The sequence below is a fragment of the Struthio camelus genome, chromosome 3 (assembly GCF_040807025.1).
Source record: "Struthio camelus isolate bStrCam1 chromosome 3, bStrCam1.hap1, whole genome shotgun sequence".
Taxonomy (NCBI): Eukaryota; Metazoa; Chordata; class Aves; order Struthioniformes; family Struthionidae; genus Struthio; species Struthio camelus.
Genome location: NC_090944.1, coordinates 76,106,024 through 76,122,633, shown reverse-complemented (window position 1 = coordinate 76,122,633; position 16,610 = coordinate 76,106,024).

Genomic DNA, 16,610 nt, shown 5'->3' with positions numbered 1-16,610 from the left:
GGGAGGTAACCCCAAGGCTAGCTGGCCAGCAGGCTAAGCGGGAAGGAGCACATTAGCTCATTTGGAGTAACCCACAAGATATATGTCTGGAAAAAATTCAGAATATATATATACATATTGCCTGCCTGTGGGACTAAACAGCTGAGACTGTCTGTACCTTGACCAGTGGGAAAAAATATTGTTTCATGGTCTACCTATATGTCATATAAATCCACTTTTGTTGAAGAGAAAATAAGTTGTGAGAGGAATACATTGACTCTCAGATTAAGAAAACTAGCCATCAATCAGCTATTACTTAGGATAAAACCAGAGTGTGTTCTTCATAGTCATTCTTTTTCTAAATTTTTTGAGAAGCTGATTTAGGTTAAATTTTTCTTCAAGTCCTTGAAATTCACTGCTCTTTTTTATTCATTTCCGTTATATAAGTACATTTTGAGTGAACAAATCTGGTGCAATTTTACTTCTTAAAGTTTTAAAATTTACTGCAGTGCTCTTCAGAGGTTCCAGATTTATGACTGTGAAGTCTAAAATCCTTATTTTATTCAATTTACAGTCCCAAAATCTGCGGCATCAAGACGTGCAGCCACGTTATTTTTGCTAGAAGTGACACAGAGGATCATATTTAATGAAAGAAAAGAGAATAGCTCAATCTCTGTGGCCATATAGTCTCTTGTGTTTGTGCTGAAACTGTAATCGTGTCTGTTAGTGCTTTGTGTGTTTTGGATAACATTCCTGTAGAAAATTAATTGGCATTCCCTTCACATAGTCAGTTAAACTTTGAAAGCGTATTTATACTTGAAGTAACATGCTTCTAGACAGAGAAATATAAAACATAGAGTATAAGTAATTCTGGGTTGTTTTCCGTCCTTGGAAGCGAGACGTGCTGCAAACAAGCGCCAGGAAGATCATCCTAAAAAAGTCTTCAATTCAGGACATCCCATATAGTGTAAAATATCCTAGAGATTATTATTTAGCATTCACCACTTCAGAGCTAAAATTGTCTTACTACTGATTTAAAAGTATCAGCTCCCTGTATCTGTGGATTTTTTGTTTGTTTATTTGCTTGGCTGGGTGGTTGGTTGGTTGTCTTACACTGATTCTATGGAGGGAATACAAAGGCGTCACTGAGCAGGGAAATGATTAGCAGGGGCAGCATCAAGGGCTAATCACTTTTCCTTCCTGGAGAGTTCTGGTGTCCTAAAGTCAATGACTGTGTCTGTTTAACTGGATACATTTTCCTCTTCATATATTGTATTAAATATGTATGACTAGAATAAGTGCAATGTTGAGGTGGAATGGAAATAAAGAGAATCTATAAAAAAAACAATTCCACTGATGCCTGAAATGTGCCCCATAAGTGTTGCATCATGAAAAGAAGTTACTATTTAGCATAGCTTAGCAAAAAAGAAAAAAAATGTAGATTTAGGGCAGTATTAAGGAAGAAAAAAGGACTAAATGATTATTTGAAGTTTTCAGAATTAATTGCCTAAAACATGATGTAGGTAGAAAGTAGGTACTCTGAAAACTTGCTCTCAGCCATTGTTCAACCCTGAAAAAAATCTCAGCTGTATAAACACATTGTCTATGCTTACATGACTTCCTATAAACTCATACCTTGTTGTTCATCACTAACAGAAACGCTCTGAATTTATAAAGCCTGATAATATCAGATTTTATTTTATTCTTGGGCAGCTTGGGATCCAGAAGCCAAGTCTTCTTTCCATCAACTGCTCTGGGAGGTTTGAACATGAAAGCCTATCTGAAAAAGTCTAACAGCTCAATCTCCACACAAAAGGCATGTATTTCTCCCTTTCTTTTAAAGAATTCTCATGTCTGCTCAAAACAAATCAGCTTTCTAAAGTCCAGATCCTGAAAACTCCTCAGAAAATACAGCTCAACAATTTATCCACAGGAAGAAATCATCAGGTCATTCAAAAAAAAAGGATATGACTGTGGAAATCAAGTGAGGATTTGGGGCTGATTTTGACACCAGAAAAAGAGTGATGCTTGTTGAAAGCGTTCTGTAGTGAATTATTCATCAGGTCTAGGAGAAAAAAAAGTGTCTGTCATGACTGTATTAGAGTAATAAGATTGCCATTGTAGTTCAAAGTCAGATTACAAAGATCTTATATTAAATGTCCATATTAATCTTGAAGGAAAAATGAGTTAGTGATGTTAATTAATTCAGAAATGTCAGGAAGCTAACTCAAAGGTCCCCACCTTCTTTGTCCCAGCAGCAACAGTAGTGAATAAGTGCTACACTGCACATCGTGCTTTGTTCTTCTCATCAACCCCAAGAAAAAAGTACATGTGCAAAATGAAATTTAAGACTGTGAGCTTGAGTCTTGCAAGCAGTCTGTTGAGTTTCAGTTGCAGTTTGGAGACCACCAACTTAGACTTCTTGTGTCTTTGTCTACATGAAGATGTCATGTATGCATGAGTGTTAGCTACTTTAATAAGAGGTGCTAAATTAACTTCAGCAGAGACTTCACTTCAGAGAAAATATAGAAAAAAACCACAACTAAATTAAATTAGGAAGTAAGTAAGACTTTGGTTCTACTTTTCCCCCCTTTTGAATAGTTTTTTGTTATTCCATTTAAATCCCTGGTCCTACCTTTTCATTTCACTGCCATCAATCGCTATGTAGAAAATAAAATGTGCTGACTAAACTTTTCTATTTGTTTTCTAATAGTTTTTCACACCTATCTTGACAGTGAATTTTGGACAAACCACCTTGCAGTAACCCTCATTCTGTGTGCTAGCATCACCTACCGGATTCTTGAATTCACGCAGTTCTCTGCTGCACTTGAGTTATCGTCTTTTGAAAACAGATCAGAATGTCTTACTGGCTCACCTTCAGTGAGCCAGCATTGCCTGTAAATGTCCTTACTCCCTAATGCCATTTTCAGGTTAGCTCTTCTTTCCTTCATACAGTTGGACTTTTTTTCTTCTGCCTTACCAGATATGACCTCACTGGGTACAAAATAAAAGGTGTTGTATATAGATATTCTGCACTGATTTAGATGGATGACTGTGATTGTATTCTACATGTAGATGAGGACTGGATTCCAAAAGAAGCTCTTTCTAAATATTAGTACTAGTTATGTCAACAAACAGCACTGAATATGGATTTAATAAAAGTTCTTCAGTCTCAGAGTAATTTCCACTAATAATTATGACCTCTGACAATCTTTTTAACAGAATTCTCTTTCTCCTGTTGAATACATTGGACATATAAACCATTCAGTACATGAAATGACAATGAATACCAAACGGTCTTAATTCTTCAGGATGTCCTAGAGGCCTATACATATTGAAGCAACATTCAATTTAGATATGCTTTAAGAGTTATGAACCAGCAACTTGCAGTACAAGCTTTTTCATTTTGCTGTTACTTACTTTGTATTTGTTGCTAGCAATGGATGAATAATTGTTATGTTAAGGTATAAAAAAAGAGATGATCAGAGTTGCTTTCCAAAAACAAAAGAATAATCATATCTAGGTTTCTGTGGCATAAGATGCAGGTGGAAGAGGGTATAATGCACACAACAGGTTAGACATAGACTGATGCACATTTTAAATTTTTTGATTTGCTCTCCTTTGAAATTGTTAGCCAGTTCCAAAGGGAGGACACCACATGTTCCTCACTATCAAGCTCAGTTGATCCTTACCACATACAAATTTTCCAGTCTTATTCTCTGAAGCATTTTCATCTAAATACTGCTCTGACTCTACTTGCCTAGCCTAGCAGATGCAATCTTCTCGCAGCTGGAGTTGCCATCACTTCAGGCAGTTTTCTGTTCCTGCTGTCCAAATTCTTGCTCCATTTTACTGTCACTTCCTGTTCCTCTCCAGAATATAAATAAATCAAGTATCAAAAGACCCTTACGAACTACCACAGCAATTAAATTAAAAGTATATAAAAAACCATAAGACATCCAAAAACTCACCTATATTCCAAAAGAAGAAGAAAAAGATTGACATTGTCTGTCTCCTAATTGATATCTCAGGACTGCTGTGGTCTTAAAATCTCCTTCATACCTATTTTTTTCTAACAGATTTCCTAATCATTTCCATCACTCAATGTTTATCTAATTTTAGATAGTCTATAGCTCTTTTATCCCAAATAATTTTTAGAAACATGGGATTTAGCATATTTAACAACAACAACAATGTTATGACAATGATTTTAATGGCCTGTACTTTTGTTCAGCCAGAAAAGAAGAAAATCTTATCACTAAAAAAATCTGATTCGATCCAAATACTTTTCTTAGAGGAAATTGCACTTTTTGTAACAAGTAAATTGAAAGATGAGGGAAAACCTGAAAATGAATACATGCTAATTCTGCTACCACTGAATTCTACAGCAAGTTTATCACTGGCTTTGCAGGGAATGGAATTAATCATATGATGATAGCCAGATTGTGAAGAAATTAATTAGTCTTTCTATTCAAATATTAAGACCGTTTCTGATTTTCTCTGGTCCTAGCTTTTCAGTTATTTCTGAGAATAACTAAATCTTAGCAAACTTAGTGATTCTGAAAGCAAACCTGTTATTCTAAATATTTCTTACCTCGCCTCATTCTCCCAGGTCTTTGAATACTGTTATCCTTATTGGCTTTTAGATAGTCAATACAGTTTTCCTGAATAAAATTTTCCACAGCAGGAAACAGAGCTGTAGTATCAATGCTTGAACAGAGCTTTCTCCTTTTATTAAGGAAATTATTTCATAAAAATCAAGCAGTAGGCAGTGATGAAACATTTTAAGACAAAAATGAATATTTTTCAATGTTTCTAATGTTGTTATACCTTTTATTAAAACAATTAATTTTTTTACACACTGAACAACTGAAATTAAAATCTTGTTTTTCCAAAGAAAACTTGGAAAAGAAAGTAATCAAAATAAAAAATTATAAGGGTATTTCCATGCTGTCAGAAAGCAATTTTTTACAAAACTAGATGAAAAGGTATTTATTTATTGGTATAGAATCCATCTATAGCAGTTCGATTTTTCACTGAATCCTTCTCTTAATTCAAGGAATAGCTCAAAAAGCTTTGGGGAAAGAGCAGTGAGGAGCAGCAAAGTGAAGAAAGTAGTATAAGGGGTTCAGGTACAACTTGGTTCTTACTTTGTTTTCCATCTATATTTTGCAAAGTGTTTATAAATACTGACTATCGTTTTTGTAGAAATATAAAGAACTAAGTATGAAAGACTTTGGTGGGTCCTCAGAGAGATAAGGAAAAAGTAAAGATACCCACAGCTTAATATGTTGATCTTACAGTGTTGGTCTACTTTTCTGCTCTTGTTTCTTTTCTGTTATCTTCTTGCCCAGGTAAATACAATGTTAGAATTAAAAGGGGGCATGCAAAGGCTGAAAAGGTGTGCCAATCAAATTAACAGTAAAACTTGCATTTACTTGTCAGTCAGCATTTCCCCTCATATTTTGAAAAGGAAACAGCCTATGAAAAAGAGAAAGATCTACTACTGGAAACCCTGTTAATATAGGGTTTGTCTCCTGATTCCTATGATACAGATTCTCATGGAATTTTTATGCCTGGTTTCCTAAAGTTTTGAAACTTATGCAACTACATTTTTTGCCCTGTGTACTATTTTAACAAAACACGATTTCAATCTAATTTGCTAGCTAGGTTACAATCTTAAAAAAAAAAAGAAATTCTTAAGAAAACTGTAAGAAATGGAATAGAAGAAAGACCCAGTTAAATGCTCCCAACAGTGAGTAAAGCTTCAGAGTGATCCCGGATGTTGTCTCTTCTGTATGACCTGTTGGCTGCTGTAGTACTCAGGCTACTGTCAGTGACCAAAGTGTTTCTACTGCTGCTACTACTATTGTGAAGGGCACCAAATACAAGAGGTCTCAACGTCATGAACAAAACTGTATGCGGTTAGTATTTCAGTCTGCAATTCTTTATGCTCAGCAGAAGTTCAGATGAAGATATGCTAATACATATTTCAGGAATTACTTGCTTCAGAGCTATTGACAGATGTTGTTAAGGAATGTTTTATTATGGCCAAACTAAAATGTGCAAAAAGTTACTTTCAGTAACATGAAATTAATACAGAGATGCTAAATAATGTGAAAACAATAGCAACAGCAGTAATTAAATAAGTCAGTTCCTACCAGACGACTCACATGAGCTAAGCTGCAAACCATGTTAGAAGAATGTTCTTTCCAAAAGAAAGGCAACCATAGTCATTTTGTGTCATTATACAGGCTTTAGAGTATCCAGGACTTTTGCAGAACGTATTCTGTAGATCTTTTTGTTTTCCTGTAGTCTTTTCCGATACCCTAGAGTTTCATTTTTGACATGTAATGTCAAAGCATAACAGAAAATGAGGGAAACGGAAAGTGAAAAAACACAGTTTAACAAACAATATTTGCAGGAATGAATAGAGGCACTAACATGCTTGGTACTGTGGGATCATTTTCATGGTTAAGATCTCAGCAGTAAAATTTACAGAGTATGATCATCACAAGTATCTCAGCATTTGCAACATGTGTATGGAATACATTAATATCTATTGTGCATCTATCCCTTCTACCCCATTTAAAACTGAACTGGAATGTGCTTTACTCCTCTAGTGACACAGCATATTGCTGAAACAAAGGAGAGCACTTTGGCAAAACAATCTCCTCTTTAAAAGTGCTTCTCATGCAGTCATGCTGAAAAAATGAAAAAAAAAATTGTGAGTCTGGCAATGACCACTTCCTTGCAAATCTGTCAGTATACACTTGCTTCACATAAACTTGCTAACTCTGAGGACAAACCGTGCTTCTGCCAGTGAAGACATTATCCTGGATCAAGTTCTTTAATGTTGTGTTAAGCTACCTGAGGGTATATCTAGGTTAAGGCTATGCACACTGAATAAAAAAGCAAAATTTAGTAACTGGAAAGGAATTGAACGTGGCTCAATGCTAACCTGCGATAAGAGTTTGCCTGCTTATAATCCTTTGTAATTCACTTGGGTACTGAAAGTAACATTTCCTGGTCCAGAAGAGAGTATTTCCAAGAAATACTCCTTTTCCTCCCTTACTAACCAGAGCATTGCTATTCTTAAAGTGGTAAATTAAAGGACTGACGTGAAATTTCAATTTTTTTTCTTAATTGCTTATATTTTAAGCCACCTCCTGAAGCTTTAATCTTACTGCAATAATTTATCATGCCTCTTGGAGAAAAAGCTCACCATTAAGAGAATAATTCATCTGCATTGAGTCCCCAGGATTTTATTTAGTCTCTCCTAATCTTAAAATATGTTCCCGAAGTAACTATTTGTATTCACATTCTTGGGATGGCTTCCTTACCATGTCATGTTCACATACATAAGGTGAGTATGATCTTTTAGTTTTGATCAGGAGTGGGCTTTTGAAGTGACTCTTCTGACCACTCCGACTTGCAGTGCCTTCTTTCACATGGTGGAGTGGTTCCAGAGAGGATAAACTGACTTATTGCTGAAGGAAGCTAAACTGGACCACAGGCTCAAAAGGCACCTGTTACTCCACAAGACTACGGGGTAACCAGCCCATGGGCACCATCCTGGAGAAACCCTTGAAAAATATACAGGCTGCACACTGGATTCTCCATCTCAAATGCTTCTCTCATCAGATCTGCTCTCATTATACCACAAGTTTCAACGGTATAGACATATGCTAAACACTCCCACATGTTTCTGAACTTAATCTTCAGAAGGTAGAAATCACAGAATCACAGAATCATTCAGGTTGGAAGGGACCTCTGGACCTCTGGAGATCATCTAGTCTAACTGCCCTGCTCAAGCAGGGTCACCTAGAGCATATTGCCCAGGATCACATCCAGACGGGTTTTGAATATCTCCAGCGAAGGAGACTCCACCACCTCTCTGGGCAACCTGTTCCAATGCTCTGTCACCCTCACAGTGAAGAAGTTGTTTCTCAGGTTCAGATGGAACTTCCTGTGGTTCAGTTTCTGCCCATTGCCTCTTGTCCTGTTGCTGGGCACCATGGAGAAGAGACTGGCCTCATCCTCTTGACGCTCTCCCTTCAGATATTTACATACATTGATGAGATCACCTCTCAGCCTTCTCTTCTCCAGGCTGAACAGGCCCAGCTCTTGCAGTCTTTCTTCATAGGAGAGATGCTCCAGTCCTCTCATCATCTTGGTAGCCCTCCGCTGGACTCTCTCCAGGAGTGCCATGTCTCTCTTGGACTGGAGAGCCCAGAACTGGACACAGGACTCCAGGTGAGGCCTCCCCAGGGCTGAAGAGAGGGGCAGGATCACCTCCCTCCACCTGCTGGCAACACTCTACCTAATGCACCCCAGGATACCATTGGCCTTCTTGGCCACAAGGGCACACTGCTGGCTCATGGTTAACTTGTTGTCCACCAGCACTCCCAGGTCCTTCTCGGCAGAGCTGCTTTTCCAGCAGGTCAACCCCCAGCCTGTACTGCTGCATGGGGTTATTCCTTTCCGGGTGCAGGACCTTGCCCCTGCCTTTGCTGAATTTCATGAGGTTCCTCTCCGCCCACCTCTCCAGCCTGTCCAGGTCCCTCTGAATGGCAGCACAGTCTTCTGGTGTGTTAGCCTCTCCTCCCAGTTTAGTATCATCAGCAAACTTGCTGAGAGTGCACTCTGTCCCTTCCTCCAGGTCACTGATGAATAACTTAAACAATAGCGGACCCAGTAGCGGCCCCTGGGGGACACCACTAGCTACAGGCCTCCAACTGGACTCTGTGCCATTGATCACAACCCTCTGAGCTCTGCCATCCAGCCAGTTCTCAAGCCACCTCACTGTCCACTCATCTAGCCCACACTTCCTGAGCTTACCTAGGAGGATGTGATGGGAGACAGTGTCAAAAGCCTTGCTGAAGTCCAGGGAGACAACACCCACTGCTCTCCCCTCATCTACCCAGTCAGTCATTCCATCAGAGAAGGCTATCAGATAGGTCGAGACTGTGGTGACACTGGCTTTCTTCCAGTCCTCAGGCACCTCTCCTGATCTCCAGGACCTTTCCAAGATGATGGAGACTGGCCTAGCGATAACATCCACCAGCTCCCTCAGCACTCGTGGGTGCATCCCATCGGGGCCCGTGGATCTGTGGATGTCAGGTTTGGACAAAAGATCTCGAATCCGATCCTCCTCAATCAAGGAAAGGTCTTCCTTTCTTCAGACTTTCCTTCTTGTCCCCAGGGTCTGGAATTCCTGAGGACTGGCCTTAGCAATGAAGACTGCAGCAAAGGCAGCATTCAATAACTCTGCCTTCTCTGGATCCTTCATCACCAGGGCACCCGCCCCATTTAGCAGCAGGCCCACGTTTTCCCTAGTCTTCCTTTTGCTATTGATGTATTTGAAGAAGGCCTTCTTGTTGTCCTTGACATCCCTTGCCAGATTTCATTCCAACTGGGCCTTAGCCTTCCTTGTCGCATCCCTGCACGCTCTGACAACGTCCCTGTATTCCTCCCAAGTGGCCTGTCCCCTTTTCCACATTCTTCTGCTGGAGTTTGGCCAGGAGTTCCTTGGTGATCCATGCAGGTCTCCTGCCCGCTTTGCTGGACTTCTTACTCGGAGGGATGCACCCGTCTTGAGCCTGCTGGAAGTGACGCTTGAATATTAACCAGCTCTCTTGTACTCCTCTTCCTTCTAGGGCCCTACCCCATGAGACTCCTCCAAGTAGGTCCCTGAAGAGGCCAAAGTTAGCTCTCCTGAAGTCCGGGGTTGCCATCCTACTTATTGCCCTGCTTCCTCCTCACACGATCCTGAACTCCACCATCTCACGAGCACTGCAGCCAAGGCTGCCTCCAGCCTTCACATCTCCAACTAGGCCTTCTTTGTTTGTTAGTACAAGGTCTAGCAACGCACCTCTCCTTGCAGGCTTCTCCACCACCTGTGTCAAAAAGTTATCATCAGTGCTCTGCAGGAACCTCTTTGACTGTTTGTGCCTAGCTGTGCTCTCTTCCCAACAGAAGTCAGGGTGGTTGAAGTCTCCCATGAGAACTAGGGCCTGTGATCATGAGGCCTGTGATCGTGATATCTCCTCTCACAAAAAAGCAGTGCTGAGCACTATTCCTTACTCTTACAAATTCATTAGGACCTTAGTATTTGCTTTTTTTTTTTTTTGGTAGTAACATATCCTGAACTGTGTTCTGTATCTATTTTAAACAAAATGCAGCCTAATTAAGTTACCTTAGCCTGAATTATATATTTTTGGCTTTTCCAGTTTATTTTTTTCCTTATTTTGCTTTGTTAAAGACAACTGTTTCTAAGGACAGCCATGCACTTTTAAAGCAATACATGACAAGCAGAAAAAGACACTTGCAGTGGAACATAGTATATTCTGAGTATTGCCTATAGATTGTTCCAATAGTATCTGAAAGCTGTGGATTCATCATTTAAGGGATGAAAGCTAGAACTTTTGATAAAACTGAGGGTAACATGACTCTTAAAAATTTCCATCAAAGATGAAAATCAGACCATTTATTTCAGCAGAATATATAGTTCAAAGTTGAAATCTATTTACAAATGTCTAGAATAGAAAATGATAGTTCCTTAAATATTTTCTGAAGCTGTTTGAAAAATCAGATAGCTTTATGTTAAATAGTGTCACTCAAATTTAAGTTATTACTGTTAGTAGTAGTAACTGCTAGTAACTAGACACTATAGTAACTAGACACATATAGACATATAAAACAACCTCTTCCCAATTTTTTTCTAAATGTATTTATGAGATAAATGTGAGTTTAAAATGAGAGTGCAGAATTATTTCATACTGTACCTCAGGTACACCTGATCCTTTCTAATTCATAGCAGTAAAACACTTTCAGGTTTGAACCCACTGCCATTCTCTCAGGTCTCACTAAAAATCAATATCCAAGTAATGAGTGCAAGAAAATACACTCCAACTGCATTGATTTCTCTGTTTATTTTTCATTGTTTTGGATGAGTTTGGAAGTTATTTTCACTTAGCTAGAAAAACTAATATCCAAGCTGATAAAATATGTATAGAGTGATCCCCAGATGATAGAATTAAGGAGGCTTGAAAGCTCATTAAGAAGGCCTGCCTCCTAATTTCTCTGTTGTATGTGGCACAACAGTAGCTGCCAAGTCACTGCTCACTCGGGATGTTGATGTGAGACATCACTGACAGAAGGAATAGATGCAGCTTTTTGCCTTTATATGCTTTTATATTTTGGGCCTTATTTTCCTTTTTTGTGATGATTGTTTGGAGTTGACAGACACAGCGGCACTGCTACTTTCAGAGGGAAAGACTAAGTAAGCACTGTTATGTTGTGCCTACCACCCCAACTTGGTTTAAAGCAATAGCTTGGTTTTCAAGCCCTGATAGTCTCTATTTACTGAGCATTGGCTCAGTTCTCAGGCTGGTTTTAATGCAAAAGAACTAGATTCTTTTCACAGGAAGCTAAACTGGAAGCTCTGCTCTAAAAGTGCTCCAGTGCTTAAAGGATCCTTGGATTCTGAGCTGGATTATGGGCCATCTTACCCTAAGGCTCCCTAAGGCACACAGTAGAAGGCTCCTCCTCAATCATGCAATGTTCTCACAACACCCTGCAATATTTCTAATGCAATGTATAAGGTAAGAAGCTATGTCCATCTTCCTGCTTGCTCTCTGCTGCCAGACTTCATCTTATTCTTCTGACTCTCTGCTGCTCCTTTCTCGTTCATTTGCTCTTGTCCTTCTGCTGCTGCCTGAACTGCTTTATCTTGATCTCTCTCTCCCCATCCCCTCACTGAGCCTCTTACTGTTCAGATGAACTTTTTATTAGGTTTTTTTTTAATTATTCATTTTCTACTTCGTCCATATGCTTCTACCTTGTTGACACTACTCCTTTCACCTCCCAGACAATTCAAGGAGAAAGAACCTGAGGTCCCAAAGAAAGGTACAATCCTCATAAATCTGTGCCGTGGGAGAACTAAGAGGTTCCTGGGTTGTGAAAAACTTGTGGCAATATCTGAGGGTTGCTAACCTTGATATTGCCTTGGTACTGTATGAAAGATGGTTGTTTCCAGATACACAGCACAGAACCCAATACAGTGATGACAGTGTCCTTGCCATACTTGAAGTCATACTTTGTGGTCAGCATGGAGGTACATACTTATTTCTTGAAGGACTTCAGAGATATTTGAGTGGATGCACACCTCAGGGATAGCAGCTCATTTATGCTTCTGTGCTGGGGTGTCAGCGCTGCAAAATATGAGGAGCACACAGCCCTATTTCTGCAGAATACCCCTGCAAAGCCATGTCTTCCACCCATTTCCTGCCATGGCCTGCAGCAACAAATCCTTGTACCGGTGCTTCTGACTCCAACTTACTCTGACATGTAGTCTTTGCTATGGTCTCCCAACACTCACTCTGCACAGATATGATCAGCCCCCTAGAGATAAACACAAACAGAAAAACGGTGCCTTTATAAGCACCGCATAAACAAAAACCATACTCTCATAAAAATAAACTATATCACTGGCCTAATCCTGTTCTTTCTTGCTGGCTAATCAGACTCCAAGTTGCAAGCAGATCTCACTCACTGGTCTCTCTGGCAGCTGTCCCAGACCGATGGTCCCTTCAGTCTCCAGCCCCCAGACCTCTCTCAGATCTCCAGCTAATCCAGCTTGAAGTTGGTTAGTGTCTCACACGAAAATGAATGTCCTCCAGTTGCTGGTCCAGACTTCTTGCCCTACTCAGCAGCTAGTCTGGCTTGAAACATCTCACTCACCCACATTCACATGCAGAGTGGAGAGCACACTCATACAGAAACATAGAATAGAGTTTAATAAGAAAATAGAACAGATTGATGATCAGGTGCAAGGCTTGGCCAGACAAGTGTGCTGATCAGTGTCTGCTTACATATAGCTGGCCCTTTTTATTCCCCGTTCTCTCCATTTTCCCATGCTTGTTATTCCCCAGTTCACCCTGATCCCTCCCATCCTCCAGCCTTGTCTCCTTCCAAATAAACAACACACCCTTGATTACTATTTTCCTCCCTTGGTACCAGTCTTGCTATATTGTGCCCAAGTTTCGGATTTCCTAGGTAATCTCAAACTTACATGGTATTACTGGTATGGTTACCCAGGTATTGTTGGCTCTACAAGGTTTGTGCAAAAGGTCAAAGACCTCTGCGAAAGGTCAGCAGTGAAGTTTGGCTATCTCTCACATAACTGCCCTGTAACCATCTGTAAAATCCAGCCATCTGTCACAGCACTATCTGTAACATTTGTCAGCTTCTCATTGTGTTATTTGTCATGTCCAGCATTTTTTCATGTTCTGTTCAGGTAGCTCAACCTCAGACCAGGGCTTAGTCATCTGCTTGCGTGCCTTAATAGATGCGGTCTCCTGTGTCACAATTGCGTGACAGAGGTAACTGATTGGTAGCTGGTGGGCCGTCCTGTGTAGCAGTCAGTGTCATGCATCCCTCACAGAAATCAGTTGGGACAGAAGTGGATCTGTCCCAACTCTCCCAGCTCTTTCCAGAATTCTGAGTTTTGAAACTCTAGAAACTGTGGAGTGGATGGCCACAAACAATAAAGAAATAGATGTTTTCTGAAGGTAACTCAAGGCATGACAGATTTTCTTCTATTTTATTGTCATATTTCTCCCATGCCAAAAGGTGTACCTTTCCATGCTGCCACCTCATTCCTTTTTCTCCAGAGGCAGGAGGCAGTGTGCTCCTGCGAAGCCATCCGGAGGGGGGACAATGCGACACCTCTGGACCAAGGCGGCAGTTTGGAGGGAGGAAAAAGAGAGAGTCAGCAGAGGCTGCAGTAGGACACTGGGCTCTCCCCAGGGCTGTTCAAGACTTTGGGTATCTGGATTGGAAGAGACATAAGATGCTCTAGAGAGGTGGTGGGAGCTGCTGCTGCGCTTGCTGGAGGCTGTCTGTTCGCTAGTGCTGCAAAACCATGCTCCCAGGCAGCAGCTGGTGAGCCAGGAGCAGGAGGAAGAAGAAACTCAGCCAGATGATGGAGAGGTGGATTTCCATAGCTCCACGGTCTAATTAGCCGGCTCTACCTCTCCCTTCCTCCTCCCTACCCGTTATCAAATTTTCTCTCCCTTGAGCTGCAGCTGCTGCTCACGTAGCCCTTGTTAAACTTCCCTCTACTGGCCCTGTTCCCTGACAGCTCCTCACTGAGCAATAAGCAAATACACTCCCCTCACCTCCTCCTTCTCTTTCTCCTGGGCTGAATGTAGCCTCCCATCATCTGCCTTCTCCTAAGCTAGCTACCCTTGCTAAGGTGTGTGAGAGCAGTACGCACACTACAGAAAAAAGGTTGTTTCCTGAGGCTATGTATATAGCAGTCAAAGCTGTTGCACAGTATACACCAAAGGTCAAAAAGGGCTTTGAGGGCCTCAGGAGGTATAATGAAAATAACCATGGCTGCTTCGAAATGGCTGTGGAGTAAGTGTCCTTGAAGAATGAAAGGGGGAAAGCAGGCAAGCATTAAAGGGCAGTGGAAAGTATAAAGTCAGTCCCTCGCTCTCACTCCTTTGAGGATATCCTTTTTCCTTTATCCTTTGGAAGCTATCTTTTTTCATCTTTACATTATGGCTACTAATGTAAAAGTAAAAATACAAAAATGTAAAATACAAAAGGCATATTTAAACATATTCCTTCTGACACACTCAGTTTGCTCCTGGTTATATATTCATAGTCCTCAATAATCAGGCAGCAGAAAGTATTCTTGACACAAGAACATCCTCTCAGGTGATGCAGTGCTCGCAAACGATGTATACAGCTGTGCATATAGCTACTACAGGATCTGGTGCTAACTACCCTATCTGGATGGAAAGGCTCTCCAGAATCCTGGTAGCACTTGCACAGCGAACAATGTATTAGCATTAAGTTGGCAGGAGTCCTTTGTATGGCAAATGAGTATGGCAATAAGAAGTCTATTGCCTTCTGGTAATGAGAAGACCAAATGTTCATTCCGGCTTCACCTTTCACCGGAAAAGGACAAGGTTAAAATGGATGTGAACATTCGTCAGGTGACAGCCTCATGACCCAGCAATGCAGGAGTATGCATGCAGGGGTTTGCAGCTCCTAGGACACTGACAGACATCTTCACATTGAATTTTTCAGTTTATTCCTAAGAGAAGGTTCTAGTGCCCCCCAATAATTATGAGATGAAAATTACAGAAGGTAAATCAGCATAAGACCCTCTGGCAAAGCCCACTGGGATCACTACCTCTTTATGATCCAGCAAGGCTTGCAAAGCAATGGAGTAGTAGATTTTGTGGTTTATGTAGTCACAGCTGCCTTGTTCCAGGGAGCAGGAGAGCATGTACTCTTGCTTAGATATTCACAGAGACTAGAGGTTTGGAAGATTTCAGCCAAGTTATTCACCTATACAATTTACACAAAAAGGCCTTGGAGGATGGCCTAAGGGAACGTGATCATCTTTTCTTCTCGCAATGGATTTGCCACTCTGGACTAGGTAGTCGTAGGAATTGGGGACTGCAAGGTTTCTCTTGGTGATAGTCACTGTCTTAAACACAGGAGTGGCCTCTAGTTCCAGCGAAGGTGTAACATAGCTGGTGCCAGAGCGTTTCAGTTGTGTTCTGCATCTGGAGTTTGCACCCGGGTGTTGACCATCCCATGTCCCAAGGAAAACACACTCCCACCAATCCAACATTGTTTCCCAGGTCCGGAACCTCCAATTGACTGTGGCACAGCAGAAGCAGTGGTAAGGACTCCCACTGAGTGCTACGAAAGCAGTGGGTTGTGGTGGTGGTGTTTATTTGCTTTACTGGTTTTGTTATCAAAGCAGTTCAGGTGGAACATGAAACACAACATGTATTTGTGCTTAGAATCAGAGAAATTACTGAGACATGAATTCAGTTGCAATAGGATAACGGTTATACTAATTTGAAAGAGAATCTTACTTTGGAGCAAAAATGCAAATCTGATACTTATGGATCTCTTAGTTTTAGAGAAATGTGATGCTTCAAACAAAATAGGTTTATTTGCTGTGTGATATTCATGATATTGTTCAAACCACTCAGAAACATGGAGGGAAACCTTCCTAGCAATATGGAAAGGACCTAAAGAAATAAAGTTTGTTTTCTCCCAAAACAGCTCCGCACATCTCTATGTAAACAAAAAAATGAACAAAAAAAAGATTCTTGCCCTGTGTCTTAATATCAGTATTTGGTGGTTTCATATGCAATAAAATTATGGACACCTGGCAATGCTGCAGTAAATAAACAGAGAGAGAGGCAGCTAAGCATACCTATGCCTTATAGTGACAACTAAGCTATCTGTACTGTGCTTATCATAATCAGCAATTAACGTCCCATCAATAAGGCATAAGCCCCATTCATGTAATTAGGGTAATTAAAAATAGTTTAATTGTAACTGAAGACTCATTCTCTCCGTGAAATACACAGCAATTTTTAAACAAAGCTTCACTTTGATTCCTTTCACCATTTTTGTCCTGTCTTCCCATACATCTGAAAAACATGGACCAATCTTTTTGTCTTTATAGTGGAGTAAAATAAAACTGATAATTGACTTTTATCTAAATTGGGTTAACCACATAGCATTTCTCTGTTTGGAACTGAGCTTAATGCATTTTTGTCCTAGTGTGCAAAGAGCTATTCTATTCT